This window comes from Pagrus pagrus (genome assembly GCF_965226575.1).
Source record: "Pagrus pagrus genome assembly, contig: HAP1_SCAFFOLD_75, whole genome shotgun sequence".
NCBI lineage: Eukaryota > Metazoa > Chordata > Actinopteri > Spariformes > Sparidae > Pagrus > Pagrus pagrus.
Genome location: NW_028175388.1, coordinates 151,990 through 171,176, shown reverse-complemented (window position 1 = coordinate 171,176; position 19,187 = coordinate 151,990). Strand labels below are relative to the sequence as shown.

Below are 19,187 nucleotides of genomic sequence, written 5' to 3'. Positions count from 1 at the left end.
TGGTGGGAGTGTAGCTGACGCTCGCCATAGCATCTATGTGTTACCATGGCAACACCGAAGTTGGGTTGATATCACATTTGACTTCTGAATAATAATTATTATTATTATTATTATTATTATTATTATTATTATTATTATTATTATTATTATTATTATATGATGAAACCTAAATGCAGTTTAATTCATGGTTCTGCTGTCAGACTTGAAATGTATGAAATGTTTAAGTTAAAATAGTGGTGAGAGATTACTTCCTGTCGGACTAACATAAGATGTGAGCTGGAAGTTGTGAGTGAGAATTGGGGAAGAGAGAAAGACGAGAGAAAACTGTCTACTACTGGCTAATCAGGTGCACACGGTAATTATTCTATACATTTGTGTACGTTTTGTTTGGGAAAATAATTTCTGAAAGTGATGTATGTAAAATGTGTTTTGTTGCAGTTTTCACAGTGCTCCGTAACTTTCAAAGAGAGAAAATAAATTGGTTGTGGACATCAGTAAGAGGCGTGATTCCTTTAACCAGAGTAGATACAACAAGTACATAGCATACATACAGACCACAGTACGAGTACACAGACCACAGTACATGCAGTCCACATACCACAGTATACATACCACAGAACATAGTATACATACCACAGTAAAAAGGATTGAATCCTCTGGAAGCCCGCAGCGAAGGCGCGGACCCTCTGGAAGCCGGTGGCGAAACCGGCAGGAACCCACTGGAGGCCAGCTGGGAAGGCTCGGAACCTCTGGAATACACAGTATGAGTACACAGCACAAAATACACAGCAGGAAATGCATAGAACGAATGCTGAGTACACAGTGCAAATACACAATACCAAGTTCACAGACCACAGTATGAGTTCACAGCATACATGCAGAGCACAGTACGAGTATACAGCATACATACAGACCACAGTACGAGTACACAGACCACAGTACATGCAGTCTACATACCACAGTATACAAACCACGGAACATAGTATACATACCACAGTAAAAAGGATTGAATCCTCTGGAAGCCGGCAGCGAAGGCGCGGACCCTCTGGAAGCCGGCGGCGAAACCGGCAGGAACCCACTGGAGGCCAGCTGGGAAGGCTCGGAACCTCTGGAATACACAGTATGAGTACACAGCATACATACAGACCACAGTATGAGTACACAGATCACAGAACAAGTATACAGTACGAATACAGAGGAGACAACACGCAGACCACAGTACAAACAACAAATACACAGTACGAGTGCACAGACCAAAGTACGAGTCCACAGCACAAAATACACAGCAGGAAATGCATAGAACAAATGCTGAGTACACAGTGCAAATACACAATACCAAGTTCACAGACCACAGTATGAGTTCACAGCATACATGCAGAGCACAGTACGAGTATACAGCATACATACAGACCACAGTACGAGTACACAGACCACAGTACATGCAGTCCACATACCACAGTATACATACCACAGAACATAGTATACATACCACAGTAAAAAGGATTGAATCCTCTGGAAGCCCGCAGCGAAGGCGCGGACCCTCTGGAAGCCGGCGGCGAAACCGGCAGGAACCCACTGGAGGCCAGCTGGGAAGGCTCGGAACCTCTGGAATACACAGTATGAGTACACAGCACAAAATACACAGCAGGAAATGCATAGAACGAATGCTGAGTACACAGTGCAAATACACAATACCAAGTTCACAGACCACGGTATGAGTTCACAGCATACATGCAGAGCACAGTACGAGTATACAGCATACATACAGACCACAGTACGAGTACACAGACCACAGTACATGCAGTCTACATACCACAGTATACAAACCACGGAACATAGTATACATACCACAGTAAAAAGGATTGAATCCTCTGGAAGCCGGCAGCGAAGGCGCGGACCCTCTGGAAGCCGGCGGCGAAACCGGCAGGAACCCACTGGAGGCCAGCTGGGAAGGCTCGGAACCTCTGGAATACACAGTATGAGTACACAGCATACATACAGACCACAGTATGAGTACACAGATCACAGAACAAGTATACAGTACGAATACAGAGGAGACAACACGCAGACCACAGTACAAACAACAAATACACAGTACGAGTGCACAGACCAAAGTACGAGTCCACAGCACAAAATACACAGCAGGAAATGCATAGAACAAATGCTGAGTACACAGTGCAAATACACAATACCAAGTTCACAGACCACAGTATGAGTTCACAGCATACATGCAGAGCACAGTACGAGTATACAGCATACATACAGACCACAGTACGAGTACACAGACCACAGTACATGCAGTCTACATACCACAGTATACATACCACGGAACATAGTATACATACCACAGTAAAAAGGATTGAATCCTCTGGAAGCCGGCAGCGAAGGCGCGGACCCTCTGGAAGCCGGCGGCGAAACCGGCAGGAACCCACTGGAGGCCAGCTGGGAAGGCTCGGAACCTCTGGAATACACAGTATGAGTACACAGCATACATACAGACCACAGTATGAGTACACAGATCACAGAACAAGTATACAGTACGAATACAGAGGAGACAACACGCAGACCACAGTACAAACAACAAATACACAGTACGAGTGCACAGACCAAAGTACGAGTCCACAGCACAAAATACACAGCAGGAAATGCATAGAACAAATGCTGAGTACACAGTGCAAATACACAATACCAAGTTCACAGACCACAGTATGAGTTCACAGCATACATGCAGAGCACAGTACGAGTATACAGCATACATACAGACCACAGTACGAGTACACAGACCACAGTACATGCAGCCCACATACCACAGTATACATACCACGGAACATAGTATACATACCACAGTAAAAAGGATCGAATACTCTGGAAGCCGGCAGCGAAGGCGCGGACCCTCTCGAAACCGGCAGGAACCCACTGGAGGCCAGCTGGGAAGGCTCGGAACCTCTGGAATACACAGTATGAGTACACAGATCGCAGAACAAGTATACAGTACGAATACAGAGGAGACAACACGCAGACCACGGTACAAACAACAAATACACAGTACGAGTGCACAGACCAAAGTACGAGTCCACAGCACAAAATACACAGCAGGAAATGCATAGAACGAATGCTCAGTACACAGTGCAAATACACAATACCAAGTTCACAGACCACAGTATGAGTTCACAGCATACATGCAGAGCACAGTACGAGTATACAGCATACATACAGACCACAGTACGAGTACACAGACCACAGTACATGCAGTCCACATACAGTATACATGCCACGGAACATAGTATACATACCACAGTAAAAAGGATTGAATCCTCTGGAAGCCGGCAGCGAAGGCGCGGACCCTCTCGAAACCGGCAGGAACCCACTGGAGGCCAGCGGCAAAGGCTCGGAGCCTCTGGAATACACAGTAAGAGTACACAGCATACATACAGACCACAGTACGAGTACACAGCATACACGCAGACCATAGTAGGAGTACACAGACCACAGTACATGCAGTCTATATACCACAGAACATAGTATACTTACCACAATAAAAATGCACAGGCCACAGTATGACTACACAGACCGAGTACACGGGTACGAACACCAAATCGCAGTAAGAGTACACCAACCACAGTAAACAGTACACCGCATACCACAGTGTACATACCTCAGAACAAGTACACGGTACAAATACCGAGTACACAGACCAAAGAACTAGTACACAGTATGAATATCGAATACACAGTACCGAGTACACAGTCCACAGCACGAAATACACAGACCAGGGACCACAGTAGACAGACCAAAGTACAAATATACAGTAAGAGTACACAGCACGCAGATCACAGCACAAAATACACAGTACGCGGACCACATTACGAAATACACAGCATAAACACAGACTGCAGCTTGTTCTTCATGTGCAGCTGTTTGTTAAACAGGTAACAGACAGAAAATCACAGGTGCTGTTTAAACAAGTCCACAGCACAAAATACACAGCCCACAGCACATAGCACACAATATGCAGACTGCAGCACAAAATACACAGCAAGCACAACAGTCAAGCAAAAGTCGTCTTTTCAAAGATTTTTAAAAACGGGTATAAAGAACAGGATTGTAATGTAGGACAGTAGCTGAAATAATGCAAAGTACTAACTGGAAAATAAATCATATTTTAAGCCATCTCTGAATCAAGTTGATTTCCAAGTGCAATGTTATGCCCCTGGTCTAGGGGAACCCAGGACATAACTGGATGGGAATCTACCCATTCTTTTCACTCCAAAAGTCAGTGTCACAGAGGAGTCACATTAAAGAAGCATTTATTTTGCTTCAGAGGGAGAACAAGGCTAACACAACAAACAAAATCCGTTTACCCGAACTTCCTGCCTCAAATCAAAAATATAAAGACAAAATCTTCCCTCACTCCTAAATCAGTATAAACAGGAGAAAAATGGGTTATCCAAAGAAAAAGGCTTCTCCCTCCTACTATGCTAACACACAAGTAGTCTATTAATGAATTAAAAAGGACAGGTAAAACCAAATTCAACCAGTTCAGGCTATGAAACACCTTGAAAAACCTTTTTTCAGTCAAATACAGCTTATGCTACTGTACAGTGCAAAAAGAGACTTCTCACTCAAAATTGACATAAGCCAGTTTTCACCCTTAATGAATTAAAGGACAGGTAAAACCTTGTTTGCAATGAAAGATCCAAATTCAACCAGTTCATGCCAGGAAACTTGCTTGAAAAACCTTTTTTCAGTCAAATGCAGCTTATGCTACTGTACAGTGCAAAAAGAGACTTCTCACTCAAAATTGACATAAGCCAGTTTTCACCCTTAATGAATTAAAGGACAGGTAAAACCTTGTTTGTCATGAAATTGATCCAAATTCAACATTCAGGCCAGGAAACTTGCTTGAAAAACCTTTTTTTCAGTCAAATACAGCTTATGCTACTGAACAGTGGAAAAAGAGACTTCTCTCGCTCTGAAACACTCAAAATTGACATAAGCCAGTTTTCACCCTTAATGAATTAAAGGACAGGTAAATCCTTGTTTGCAATGAAAGATCCAAATTCAACCAGTTCATGCCAGGAAACTTGCTTGAAAAACCTTTTTTCAGTCAAATGCAGCTTATGCTACTGTACAGTGCAAAAAGAGACTTCTCTTGCTCTGAAACGCTCAAAATTGACATAAGCCAGTTTTCACCCTTAATGAATTAAAGGACAGGTAAAACCTTGTTTGCAATGAAAGATCCAAATTCAACCAGTTCATGCCAGGAAACTTGCTTGAAAAACCTTTTTTCAGTCCAATGCAGCTTATGCTACTGAACAGTGGAAAAAGACTTCTCTCGCTCTGAAACACTCAAAATTGACATAAGCCAGTTTTCACCCTTAATGAATTAAAGGACAGGTAAAACCTTGTTTGCAATGAAAGATCCAAATTCAACCAGTTCATGCCAGGAAACTTGCTTGAAAAACCTTTTTTCAGTCAAATACAGCTTATGCTACTGTACAGTGCAAAAAGAGACTTCTCACTCAAAATTGACATAAGCCAGTTTTCACCCTTAATGAATTAAAGGACAGGTAAAACCTTGTTTGTCATGAAATTGATCCAAATTCAACATTCAGGCCAGGAAACTTGCTTGAAAAACCTTTTTTTCAGTCAAATACAGCTTATGCTACTGAACAGTGGAAAAAGAGACTTCTCTCGCTCTGAAACACTCAAAATTGACATAAGCCAGTTTTCACCCTTAATGAATTAAAGGACAGGTAAATCCTTGTTTGCAATGAAAGATCCAAATTCAACCAGTTCATGCCAGGAAACTTGCTTGAAAAACCTTTTTTCAGTCAAATGCAGCTTATGCTACTGTACAGTGCAAAAAGAGACTTCTCTTGCTCTGAAACGCTCAAAATTGACATAAGCCAGTTTTCACCCTTAATGAATTAAAGGACAGGTAAAACCTTGTTTGCAATGAAAGATCCAAATTCAACCAGTTCATGCCAGGAAACTTGCTTGAAAAACCTTTTTTCAGTCCAATGCAGCTTATGCTACTGAACAGTGGAAAAAGACTTCTCTCGCTCTGAAACACTCAAAATTGACATAAGCCAGTTTTCACCCTTAATGAATTAAAGGACAGGTAAAACCTTGTTTGCAATGAAAGATCCAAATTCAACCAGTTCATGCCAGGAAACTTGCTTGAAAAACCTTTTTTCAGTCAAATACAGCTTATGCTACTGTACAGTGCAAAAAGAGACTTCTCACTCAAAATTGACATAAGCCAGTTTTCACCCTTAATGAATTAAAGGACAGGTAAAACCTTGTTTGTCATGAAATTGATCCAAATTCAACATTCAGGCCAGGAAACTTGCTTGAAAAACCTTTTTTTCAGTCAAATACAGCTTATGCTACTGTACAGTGCAAAAAGAGACTTCTCTTGCTCTGAAACGCTCAAAATTGACATAAGCCAGTTTTCACCCTTAATGAATTAAAGGACAGGTAAATCCTTGTTTGCAATGAAAGATCCAAATTCAACCAGTTCATGCCAGGAAACTTGCTTGAAAAACCTTTTTTCAGTCAAATGCAGCTTATGCTACTGTACAGTGCAAAAAGAGGCTTCTCTTGCTCTGAAACGCTCAAAATTGACATAAGCCAGTTTTCACCCTGAAATGCCAGATTGTAGTGCAGCTGAGTTACTTACAACTGGTTTACGTCACAAACAAAACACTGGTCAAACCAGACACTGGTCCATGTTGGAAGTGGAAGATTGGTGGAAAGGGAGATTGCAGTAAGCCGGTGGTTTAAAAAGGGCTGCTCTCCTCCCTCTGACCAATCCCATGTCAGCAATCAAGCTGAGCAAGCCAATCAGCAGGTCCAACCTGCTCTCAATCAGAAACACACACAATCACACAGAGACTGCTCACACACAACACTGAGGAGGAGATTAAGATCAGCAGCAAATGAAAAAAAAAAAAAACACAATCATGACTCAGGGTCACAACAGTAGGCCTAAACTATATTCACTATATATTTAATCACATAAATGTCTGAACTGATTACACTTAAATTGCAGACACGTGTTTGCTTTTATCACTATTGTCACTACTATTTGATCACAGGTAGGCCATATCCATGGACACCGCAGGAAATCGGTGTTGGGCTGTCGAGGTCATAAAACAGCCGTCATCAGAAACGGACATTGCTTCACGTGACGCTGCAGATGAAAGGACGTCTCACTTGTATTCAAACAGATTTCTTTGGTCCTCTCTCCTCCTGTGGTTTCCTCGGGTCTCTCCCTGAATCCTTGGGGGCTGGACTAAGACACAAGGAAAGGACGCAAGAAAGGACGCAAGTGAGTGAAACGTGGATGCAATTTACTGGCCAAATTGGGGCCCTAAGCAGAATTTTATTTTGAGGCCCCCCCTCCCCATTACAAAATTACTCTTTCAACAATGGAACAAGCCTTTTACAGATTCACACGTCTGCATTTTCTGGATGCAAAGTCATCAATGAGGTCATCATATGACAGCTGCTGTGCCACTTCTGAGTTGATGCTTATGATATCCAGGCCACTCAAGCGTTCTTGCGCCATTGATGAGCTTCAGTTTTTGCTCAGCAAAGGCAACTGTAACAGGGAGAGTTACTGGAATGGTGCTAGCCAAATGCAATTAATGCAAATACGACTACAACTAATAATAATATGCATTATGATTTGATTTGATGATATTTCTATATTTAAATATTTTTATGTACTTATTTATACATTTAGTAATTAGGTTCTATATTCACACTGCTGTTTGCTGCTGTAACGCTTTAAATTTCTCCATTGTGGGTCAAATAAAGGATTATCTTAATTTATCTTATTTTATCTAATCTTATACTGTTATGAATTAAATTCACCAAGAGATGGCGACATTTTACCTCCATAAAAATCAAATCAAATCAAATCAAATCAAATCAAATTTTATTTGTATAGCCCAAATTCACAAATCACAGTTTGCCTCAGAGGGCTTTACAATTTGTACAGAGACGACACCCTCTGTCCTTCGACCCTCGATTCGAGTGAGGAAAAACTTGCCCCAAAAAAGGCCCTTTTAACAGGGAAAAAATGCGGAAGAAACCTCAGGGAGAGCCACAGAGGAGGGATCCCTCTCCCAGGACGGACAGACGTGCAATAGATGTCGCATGTACAGAGCAGATCAACGAGATCACAATGTATTCAATTATAAGCGATGGTTGACAGGAGTGAAAGTACACAAAGATGTATTACAGCAATAATGATGAAATGCACATGGAAATGTGATTACTAGTGATAACAGTAGTAATGATCAATGGCAAGGATGGTATGTAGCAATGCAGTACGATAATAGTAGTGGAACGTATGTAACAGAGATGTGACTAATATTAGCGACAGTAGTGGTGGGTGTCAGGCAGGGTCATGGCAGTAGGTGCATCCACGATCAGGCAGGGCCATAGCAGTAGGCGCATCCACGATCAGGCAGGGCCATAGCAGTGGGCGCATCCACGATCAGGCAGGGCCATAGCAGTGGGCGCATCCACGATCCACGACCCGGGCGCGGCCAGGATCCAAGGGAGCCTGTAGGACTAGAAAGCACAAGGACTCCGGGGAAGAAGCAAGTCAGTGACATGCAGAGATGGGGCATGTATACAGGCATAATGTATACAGATGGAGAGGAGAGGAGAGGGGAGGAGAGAGAAGCTCAGTGTGTCATTGTCCCCCGGACTAGGCCTATAGCAGCATAACTAAGAGCTGGTCCAGGACAGGCCTGGGCCTGTCCTGGACCAGCCCTAACTATAAGCTCTATCGAAGAGGAAGGTCTTAAGTCTACTCTTAAAGGTAGAGAGGGTGTCCGCCTCCCGGACCAAAACAGGAAGATGGTTCCACAGAAGAGGAGCTTGATAACTGAAGGCTCTGGCTCCCATTCTACTTTTGGAGACTTTAGGAACTACAAGTAATCCTGCGTTCTGGGAGCGTAATGCTCTAGTTGGGTGATAGGGTAATATGAGCTCCTGGAGATATGATGGTGCCTGACCATTAACAGCTTTGTAAGTGAGGAGAAGGATTTTAAACTCTATTCTTGATTTTACAGGGAGCCAGTGCAGAGAGGCCAGTACAGGAGTAATATGATCTCTTTTCTTAGTTCCTGTCAGTACACGTGCTGCAGCATTCTGGACCAGCTGGAGACTCTTTAGAGACTTGTTAGGGCAGCCTGATAATAGAGAATTACAATAGTCCAGTCTGGAAGTAACAAATGCATGGACTAGCTTTTCTGCGTCTTTTTGAGACAGGATGGGCCTGATTTTTGCAATGTTACGTAGATGAAAAAATGCAGACCTTGAAATTTGTTTTATGTGGGAGTTGAAGGACATATCTTGATCAAAGATAACTCCCAGATTCCTGACGGTGGTGCTGGAGGCCAAGTTAGTGCCATCCAAACTCGCTATATCATTAGATAATGCATCTCTAAGGTGTTTAGGACCAAGTACTATAACTTCGGTTTTATCTGAGTTTAACAGCAGAAAATTGCAGGTCATCCAGGTCTTGATGTCCTTGAGACATGCATGGAGTTTAGTAAGCTGATTAGTTTCATTTGGCTTTATTGATAGGTATAACTGTGTATCATCTGCATAACAATGAAAGTTTATGGAGTGTTTCCGAATTATATTTCCTAGAGGGAGCATATAGAAGGTGAATAGTATGGGTCCAAGCACGGAGCCTTGAGGAACACCATGACTAACCTTGGTATACAGGGATGACTCATCATTAACATGTACAAACTGAAATCGATCCGATAAATAGGACTTAAACCAGTTTAATGCGGGTCCTTTAATGCCAATTAAGTGTTCCAGTCTCTGTAGTAGAATGTGATGATCAATGGTATCAAATGCAGCACTAAGATCTAGTAAGACCAGGACAGAGACAAGTCCTTTGTCAGAAGCGATTAGGAGGTCATTTGTAACTTTCACCAGTGCCGTCTCTGTGCTATGATGTGCTCTAAAACCTGATTGAAAATCCTCATATAAACTATTTTTATGAAGAAAGTCACATAGCTGGTTGGCGACTGCTTTCTCAAGGATCTTGGAGAGGAAAGGGAGGTTGGATATAGGTCTATAGTTGGCTAAAGTTTCTGGATCAAGATTAGGCTTTTTAAGGAGCGGTCTAATTACAGCTAGTTTAAAGGATTGTGGTACGTATCCTGTTAATAGAGACAGGTTGATCATTTCTAGTAAAGATGTGCTAATTAAAGGTAAAGTTTCTTTCAGCAGCCTAGTTGGGATGGGGTCTAGGAGACAAGTTGTTGGTCTAGATGAAGAAACCATCGAAGTTAGTTGGTGGAGGTCAATGGGAGAGAAGCAGTCTAAATATAAGTCAGAATTTAGAACTGTTTCTGAGGTTCCTGTGTTTAAAGATACAATAGTGCCAGTTGAGGGCAAGCGATGATGGATTTTGTCTCTAATAGTTAAAATTTTATCATTGAAGAAGCTCATGAAGTCATTACCACTGAGCGTTGTAGGAATACATGGTTCAGTAGAGCTGTGACTTTCTGTCAGCCTGGCTACAGTGCTGAAAAGAAACCTGGTGTTGTTTTTGTTTTCCTCTATTAATGACGAGTAATAGCTTGCTCTGGCATTGCGGAGGGCCTTCCTATATGTTTTAAGGCTATCTTTCCAGGCTAAGCGGGATTCTTCCAAGTTGGTGGAACGCCATTTCCTTTCAAATTTCCGTGATGTTTGCTTCAATTTGCGGGTATCCGAGTTATACCAGGGTGCTAACCTCCTGTGCTTTATAGGTTTCAAAACAGCCCAAAACTTCTACTGATAGCATAGATTGATAGGCTATAAACCTGAGCCAACATATGACCACCAACTGGTCAATTAACCGCTCCTTTTTCAACAGAGGTGAATGTAGATGCAGTTAACAAGACATTCAATAAATGATAATCAGGGCCGCTGGAAAATTTAATCTCCAGTCCACATCTAGACAGAATTATCCTCTCTTCTGTCTCATGATTAGCATGCTAGCAGCTGGGGTGTTTATGCCACAAAGTTTTCTTTTTTATTTCAACAACATACCCACCTTCAAGTGAAGCACGAGCCTCCTCTTGTTTAGACCTTGTCTTTCTTTTGCTTGCTCCCGATTCATATTGCCATTTGGAGGCCATCTCTCCACCTGCATACAACTGCCTGTTGGCGCATCTGACCGCTGATTGGTAAGATGCTGCGTGCTGTCAATCGTTGCGGCAACGTGCGCCATGTCAGATTACTCGTCTCTTTTTTTTTCTCTCCTGCCTCGGGCTGACTCGGTGCTCTATGTGCCTCATGGCAGCGATGCGCATCCTTTGCACATTTGCAGAGAATGCGCCCCTTGTGCAAAATGGGGCCCCCCACGGATCATGGGGCCCTATGCACAGCGCATGTTCTGCGTTTAGGGAGGGGCGGCGCTGGCAATTTAGGTGAAATGGGATGCACTTCTGCTGTGAACGGTTGTTAAGCTGTCTAGGGAGGGAACTCAGAACTGCATTGTAGGTGGGTGATAGGTAATGTCGTAGACCACCTCCTCTGTTCAAAGATGGTTGTTCCAGTTTGACATAGATGGACTCTTTTACTCCTCTTTCAAAACATCTGTCTTCTCTGGACAGGATGTTTACATTGTTGTCCTCAAAGGAATGATTTTTCTCCTTCAGATGTAAGTGGACAGCAGAGTCTGGACCTGAGGAGTTGGCCCTCCTGTGTTGTGCCATTCTTCTATGGAAAGGTTGTTTTGTTTCCCCAAACAGTATTATTTAGTTGTAAAGCCTGAAGCTGCTCCTCTGTCACTAACATAGTTTATAACTCCATGGTATCATAAACTGTTTGATATAAATAATCTAAATTCAAATATACTGTTATATCCCACATTGTTATTTATTCAACTGAACATCACCCTGAAAGTTTTAGTGTAGCACAGAGTGTAGAAGATCAATTGACTACTGTGTTGTTGTTTTTCTTTACTTTTTCTACAAGTGGAGTTTTGTAGTGTATTCCTGTTAGTCATTATATTTCATATGACTTTGTGCTCAGAATGCCGAAAGGCCTTGAAATTGTAATTTCCTAGAGAAAGATATCTGTATACAGTAATTGATAAAATAAAATAATAATAAGTATAACCAGTATAATAATACTGGACCAGTACTGAGTGATAAACCTACACTTGAACCACAGATAATGATGATGGAATTAGTAAAGCTCATACCAACAATTGGAAAGTGTGTATGTTGCAGCTGCAGGTGTGCCACTGGAAGCACAATGACATCATGACTTGTAACCAGGCCACTCTTGTCCAGGTTCCCAAGCCTCCTCTGTACACCTCACAGCTCAACCGAGAGAGGCGTCACCATCAGAAGCAACGCTTAGCACAAGAAGCTCAGGTGTGATCCACATTAAATATTGATCGTTTATATTTTTTGCCTTGATGACAGGATGAGATATACGGTGTTTTGTAGGCTAATGCTCACTGAAAATGGACCTTAAATCTAGGCAAGCAGAAGTTCAAGTTTGTTATTGCTCAACACCTGTCATTGTTCACAGAGGGGATTTTGTTTCTGAGTCACTTTCTCTGTCAGGATGTAATTGGAATTCCAACTGATGGCCCTCTAAATTGATTAATTTGACTAAAGTTTAACAAACTTTTCTCCCAGCACATTTGTTTCACATGTCAAACAAAGAAGAAAACAAATGAGTGACATGAGTTTGTTTGTCTTGCTGTTATTATTGTAAAGTCTGTCCACTTTGTCCATGCAGATGGTCCAGACTTAAATAGCCCAGTTTGAGATGAACAGGAAGAAACTGGTTACTTATGGCTTTGCTTCCTCATCAAGGCGAAAGAGAAAAAAAACATTTCCATGTTAACATTTAAGTAGAATTATGTATTTTTTTAATTTAGTTTAAGGAGTTTTATAGCAATATTTACAATCATACATTAGAAACATGACATTATGTTTGATTAGAATCTTTTTTATTCCAGTGGTCAGCCCTTGCCTGGAGACTTTGCTCTTCCTGGCAGCAGTCAGGGCTGTGACGCCTGTTCAGAAAGCAGCTGTACCAGGAGCGGAGAGAGAAGGATTTTCAGGAAGCTCTGGAGAGAGAGGTGGTGAGATAGGATGAATAAGGAGGAAAAGAAATCCTCTCTATTGTCACTTCGTATTAAGCATATTAAGCACAGGCTTGACTTTGTTAGTTTGTGCAGTATCATCAACAGGGTGTTAGGTATTATGAAGAGAGAGAGAGGGGCAGGAGGCGTAGTAAGACTATATGACCCATTACATGAACAATTATATGTTTATGCTATGTTTATGTTTAACAGCAATAACAAATTTAGTTAAGAATGCACAGATACTTGCATAAACACTGTTGGGACCCACAGATGAAGTCATTCATTGTGGATTTCAAAATGGACTCTGAACTGAACTCAGTGTCCCAGAATTCCCCATTCTTCACACCTAGGTGCAAAATTCAGCTTTGAGCTACTATTGGTCAGGGTGACAGACCCCCCTCTGATCAGAGAGTCAAAACTCCAGCGCCTTCCTTTGTTCTCTCTCTTCTCCACAAGCTCTCTTCTCCTCCAACTTCTTATCCTCAAGGGCTCCTCTCCATCTCCCCCCCCCCACGGGGCTGCCTGCCCTCAAGATCTCTTCTGGGCCTAACAGCTGCGGAGAGCTGCAAGCTTCATTTGCAGCAGGCCCAAAGAACTTCTCCTCACTGCAGCGACACGAGGTCCTGCCAGTATTCCTGATCAGTTAGCACCCGCAGCTGCGACGCAAAGCTTGCCAGCTAACTTCACAATCTGAGGAACATCAAGCAAGTTAGCACTGAGCCGCTATCCCTGCAAAGGAAAGGAGCGAACCGTTTCCTCCTCTGCCGACTTTCATCAGTCCTTGCACAGCAAGAACAACATTCAACAATGGAATCTCAACGTTCTCCTGCAACCACCAGCACCTTTTCTTCAAAGACTGGTAACGTTGAACTGGGCTTAGATAGCATAGCATAGCACGGCTAAGCACAGGACTTTAAACTCTGGTTGATGTAATGCAAATGTGTTCAATTTATGTGTGTCCACTGTTTGAGTGTTATTGTGATCTCAGGTCAGGTTATTGGTAGTTTGCTTTCCTAGACGGCTAATTTGACATTAGTCGAATGATGCTTCACACAGACTCAGGGTCTTTGCATGCAACAAACCATCTTCTATAACCTGGCATCACGTCACACACACACACACACACACACACACACACACACACACACACACACACACACACACACACACACATTCCTTAAGCCTGGAGCATATCACACCCACATGTGATATCAGTGACCACCATTGTTTCTTTGTTCTGCCAGACACACACTCACACACACACATACACATACACACACACACACACACACCTGTATATAGTACATGTTAGTTAGTGTGTTTTCATCTTTGTGTTGAATAAAAGACTTTTTAACCCACATGTTGTCTATTTAATATTGTACAAGAGTGAATGTTGCCAACCTCTACTCTGTCAAGAGCTCCAAAATCCTTCGAATATTACTAGCTGTTATGGTGATATTGGTTGTAGTTATTAAATTAATTATTAATCAGAGTTACAAACAGTTTAGTACCTTTCCTGAGACTGATTTGGTGAATTGGCTTTATTTTCCCTTCTTCAAGGGTGGTGCCCCAAGGTGATCTAATGTAAATTGGATCTTATTAGTAATCATAATTAATAATTGTCCCTGATAATCATTAATTATTATTGATAGCCAAATTTAACCCAAAACTCTTGCATGAAGCACTACATTATGGTGCCTCGTGTGATGTGAGCACAACAACACCAGGATGATGGCTACAGTTAAGCATGGTTTCAGTGTTAAATACACAGTATGCTTGTCTTCATTTGTCCAACAATCCTAGAGCAGATTGTCGAGCAATTAAGTGTCAGACTCTGCGGTTATTTAGATTTAGGGAGAAAATCACACAATCAAACGTACATCCATACTAGCAGTTTAATGAGTTATTAATTATGGTGTGTCCATTGACAAACTAGGGAGATGATAAAAATATTCCTTTCTTTTTACTGAAACCTTTAAAGGAAAAGTTCACTCTAAGTCCGGTGTAGTTTCTTATTCCTCAAAGTGCAGCTGGAGACCCGCGGGGGTACCCTCCGGCAGCAATAATCCATATAACGAGCGTTAATGGCGTCCGAAACGCCATTAACGCTCCTCCATACTGCTCTTCCGCTGCAATCCAAGTGTCCTGAAGTGGTGACATCCAGAGTTTACTCGAAACAACGTCATTTAGTACATTTTTCTAGCCTAAAGAGTCACTATACTATATTTGTTTGGAGGAATGCTCCCGCGTTCACGCTAGTCTCCCTCACAGCGTTTGCACTACGGAAGCCGTGCCAAACAAAATCAACGAGACTCGTGATAGATACACACCTGTAGTTACATCCTCCATTAAACCTCAACTAGTGTTCACCCAAAGGCATGCGGGAGACTCCAAGGTCAACTGGAAGAAGTTTCTTTGGTCTGATGAGACCAAAATGAATCAGACTAGATGCTATGTTTTGCAGACACCAAACACTGAACATCACCACAAACATACCATCCCCCCTGTGAAGCATGGTGGTGGCAGCATCATGCTGTGGGGAGAGGGTTTAATGAATGAAGCAAAATATAGGGAAATCCTGGAGGACATCCTGATGCAGTCTGCAACTACTACTTGGGAGAAGATTTATTTTCCAGAAGGACAATGACCTGAAGCAAACAGCTAATGCAACACAGAAATGGTTTAAAGACAACAAGGTGAATGTTCTGGAGTGGCCCAGTCAAAGCCTAGACCTCAGTCCAATAGAGAATTTGTGGCTGGACTTGAAAAGGGCTGTTCACACCCGACCCCCATTCAACCTCACAGAGCTTGAGCAGTTTTGCAAAGAAGAATGGAGTAAAATTGCAGTGTCCAGATGTGCAGGCCTGATTAAGATCTATCCACACACACACAGATTCAGTGATTGTATTGAGGGCAAAGGTGCATCTACTAAATACTGACTTTAAGGGGCAAATACTTATGCAGTCACTTATTTTACATTATATATATTCAGTTAATTTACATCAATTTGTAGAAATCTGTTTTCACTTTGACACTGAAGAGGTTTTTTTTGTTATATATTTTTGTTTTGTATATATTTTCTATATTGTCCATGATTCCATTTCTAAAAGCAATGAAAAGGGGAAAACAAATATATATTTATATATGTTAATGGGAGATATGAGATCTCAATATCTGCTCTTATGGCAAGCAAAATGATTTGTGACAAAGCCCCTGCAGACCAGACTAGGAAACCCGTTTAATTCGCTGAGTAGCACGTTACCTTCCCTTCATTAAATCGCCATTACATTGTCACTTCCGCCGGTAGGCTTTTAATGTGAAATCTAACAGGAAGTGGACTATCATACAACCGCCGGCGTTACAGCGCCGTGCCACCGCTGAAGTCGATGAAACAGGGTATAACAAGCAGCGTGTTCAGTAAGTACTAAGTATTTCATTAAAATATACAGTAGCGTAACCATGACAAGCCATGACAGTTTGATGCGTTGTGTAGCCATTTTTTATTTACTAAAACTGTCGGCTTTCTTGTTTAAAGGTCGCTTGCCGAACACAGGTGTATCATAAATTAGCACTTGCTAACAGTCACAGTCAGCTTAAGACAGTTATCAGAGTTTTCGGTCACCAGGGTGGACTGACTCGTTAAAATTAAGGTCATTTGTATGTTCGGGTGTCAGTTATTTTATTTATTTTTTATATTTTATGTTTGCCACGGTAGGAATGTAGCGGCTATATTCACTGAGTCCATCACACCTGGTGTGGGGGGATGGGTGGTTGGTTTCGCAGCACAATGCACTTGACTTGATCACAATTTGACCGGAAGTCATGCTTATGTGGGCTACGATAATCCAACCATATTGAAGTGGGCAAAGTTTTTAGAGCCATGCTTTTCAGACGAGGCGCAGTTAATATCGAAGATTTAGTGTTGGTTGGTTATAGTCATTAAACAGTGTAGCAAGCCAGGTTTTGCTTAGAATATTAATTAAGAATGTAGTGGATGTGTAACCTAAATCATGCCAGTGGAAATCAAATTCAGAGAATATATGTGTATATATATATCATAGAAGAAAATAATAAATGAACAATATGTTAAATGAAGGATTTGGGGGCCCCACTGTACTGATTGATTTCATTACACAATAAACTCAATATTTCACAACTAAGTTCAAGCTGGATTTAACAGAAATTGAGCTGGAATAGCACAATAAAAAAAAAAAGAGATGGTAAAAATGGAATGTTTACGCTTGCTGTTTTTCAGTTTGCTAAGGGGAAGAGTCCATATGCTACTTGGGTAACATATTGTTTAAAACCCTGTAACCTTATTTTACTAGAACTGATGCCTAAGCTATCTCATTTTTTATTAATTTCTTTGCAGTTTGATCCCGATCTGAGTCATTTAATATTTAGTATCTGCCGATACCAAGTCCCGATCCGATACTTAGCCCAATATTTTCTTAGATAATACAGCTGCATTACGAAAAAAAACACCTGCATCCAAGCTGTTCTTAATAGCTTTTTTTTATTTTGTTGAAACAAAGTAAATACTTTCATATGGCTCTTTCTTATTCTGCATACCCTATTGCAACATTGGTTTTCATTAGTTTAACAAAAACAACAAGTAAACAAAGTCAGTAAGTAAACCCTGATCCTCTACCACAGAGGTGGGCTGGTTATCCGGAGCGATGAATTCAATGACCTCTGTAATATTTGTTGCCATGTCGCTGACTCGAGGATATTTCTTTTTCCTTTGGAAAGTATCCACGAGTGTTTGTTGCTTCGGTGCCTTTGCCTGTATTGCTTGAGTGAACTCATGTTTTTGTTTATGTGCTAAACAGATAATAAGAATTTTTTATCTGTTATTATTTATTGTTTCTAGAGCAGCAACAGTAAAGCTAACAGCAGGAACATCACTATATAAACTAATATATCACTGGAAATGAGTCAAAATGTAGGTAAACATAAATACATATTCCTTAAAATCATAATATTGAGTGAAGTTTAGAAAGGATAAAGAATACAGACGTCAGTCAGTAACAGCCATTCACCCTGTCCTCCTCCCTCTGCTGAGGTGATGCACTGCCTGCATGTACCACCTCAGCAGCAGCTTCGTGGCTGAAAACATTTTTTTCTCATGTTGACCCTTTTCTTTAAGAGCCCCAGCATTTTCTTGAGTTTGACAGTATAAAGACAGGGCATGAGCACACCACTACCACTTTTTCATAAATTCAAATTAGTCATTATTCTCGCTCTTTATCTACAGTGTGTATTTTTTAATACATTAAGCAACAGATCAAAAAACAATTGTAGTGGACATAATTTTTTTTTTTGTCTTATTTTTTTCTTACAGGACGTGGTTTATTCACCCAAGGTTCATTCTGCAAAGGAGACTTTGTAGTTGAATACAGGGGAGATTTGATTGATGATGACAAAGCCCAGAGGAGAAGAAGCTCTTACCACTCCTCATGCTCTGCATTTTTGTTTGCATTCAAGTGGAGAGGGAAAACATGGTGGTAAGATTTTCAGTTACTATACTGCTTTATAGTTATATACATTGTTAAATTTGACATACAGGCTTGCACAATCAGTGATCGCCATTTTGCCATCTGCTAATATGATCCTGCAATGTAAATGAAATACATTTCGAAATGTATCAAAGTTAAAACAAATAATTGTATAGGACCTGTAGGAGACTATTTTCATTTCTGTAATATTTTCCCCCTCCCTTTACTTGTTTTTTTAATCCTTTTTAAGTATTGATGCCTCCAGAGAAGACGGTTTATTTGGGTGTTTAGTTAATGATGATGCTCTCATGGGTAACCACTTCTTCTTTTCTACTTTGTGTATGGACTTTTAACTTTGATGTGAAGCAAGACTTATTTTTTGTAAGATTTCTACATGTTTTATCCTGCCTTAGGACAACGGATAAAATTTAGCAACTGTGCTAACTCCGGCATATTTACATTGATGCTTTTCGCTGATATGTCGATTAATATGCATTGTCCTAATCAAATAGATAAATAAATAAATAAATATGAACACAGACATCCAAATT

At 41.1% G+C, this 19,187-nt stretch overlaps 1 protein-coding gene across 6 annotated transcripts in view; it reads left to right on the top strand.

The window, feature by feature from the left end:
- The first annotated feature begins 16,461 nt into the window (after positions 1–16,461).
- The window catches only part of LOC311253932 (uncharacterized protein), a 34,909-nt gene continuing 32,183 nt past the window's right edge, over positions 16,462–19,187 (top strand). For all 6 annotated transcript variants that reach the window (XR_014622062.1, XR_014622063.1, XR_014622064.1 and 3 more), the window contains exons 1-2: positions 16,462–16,555; positions 18,483–18,645. The gene's annotated coding sequence lies outside the window, so the exon portion shown is untranslated. The remainder of the gene's footprint in view (positions 16,556–18,482; positions 18,646–19,187) is intronic.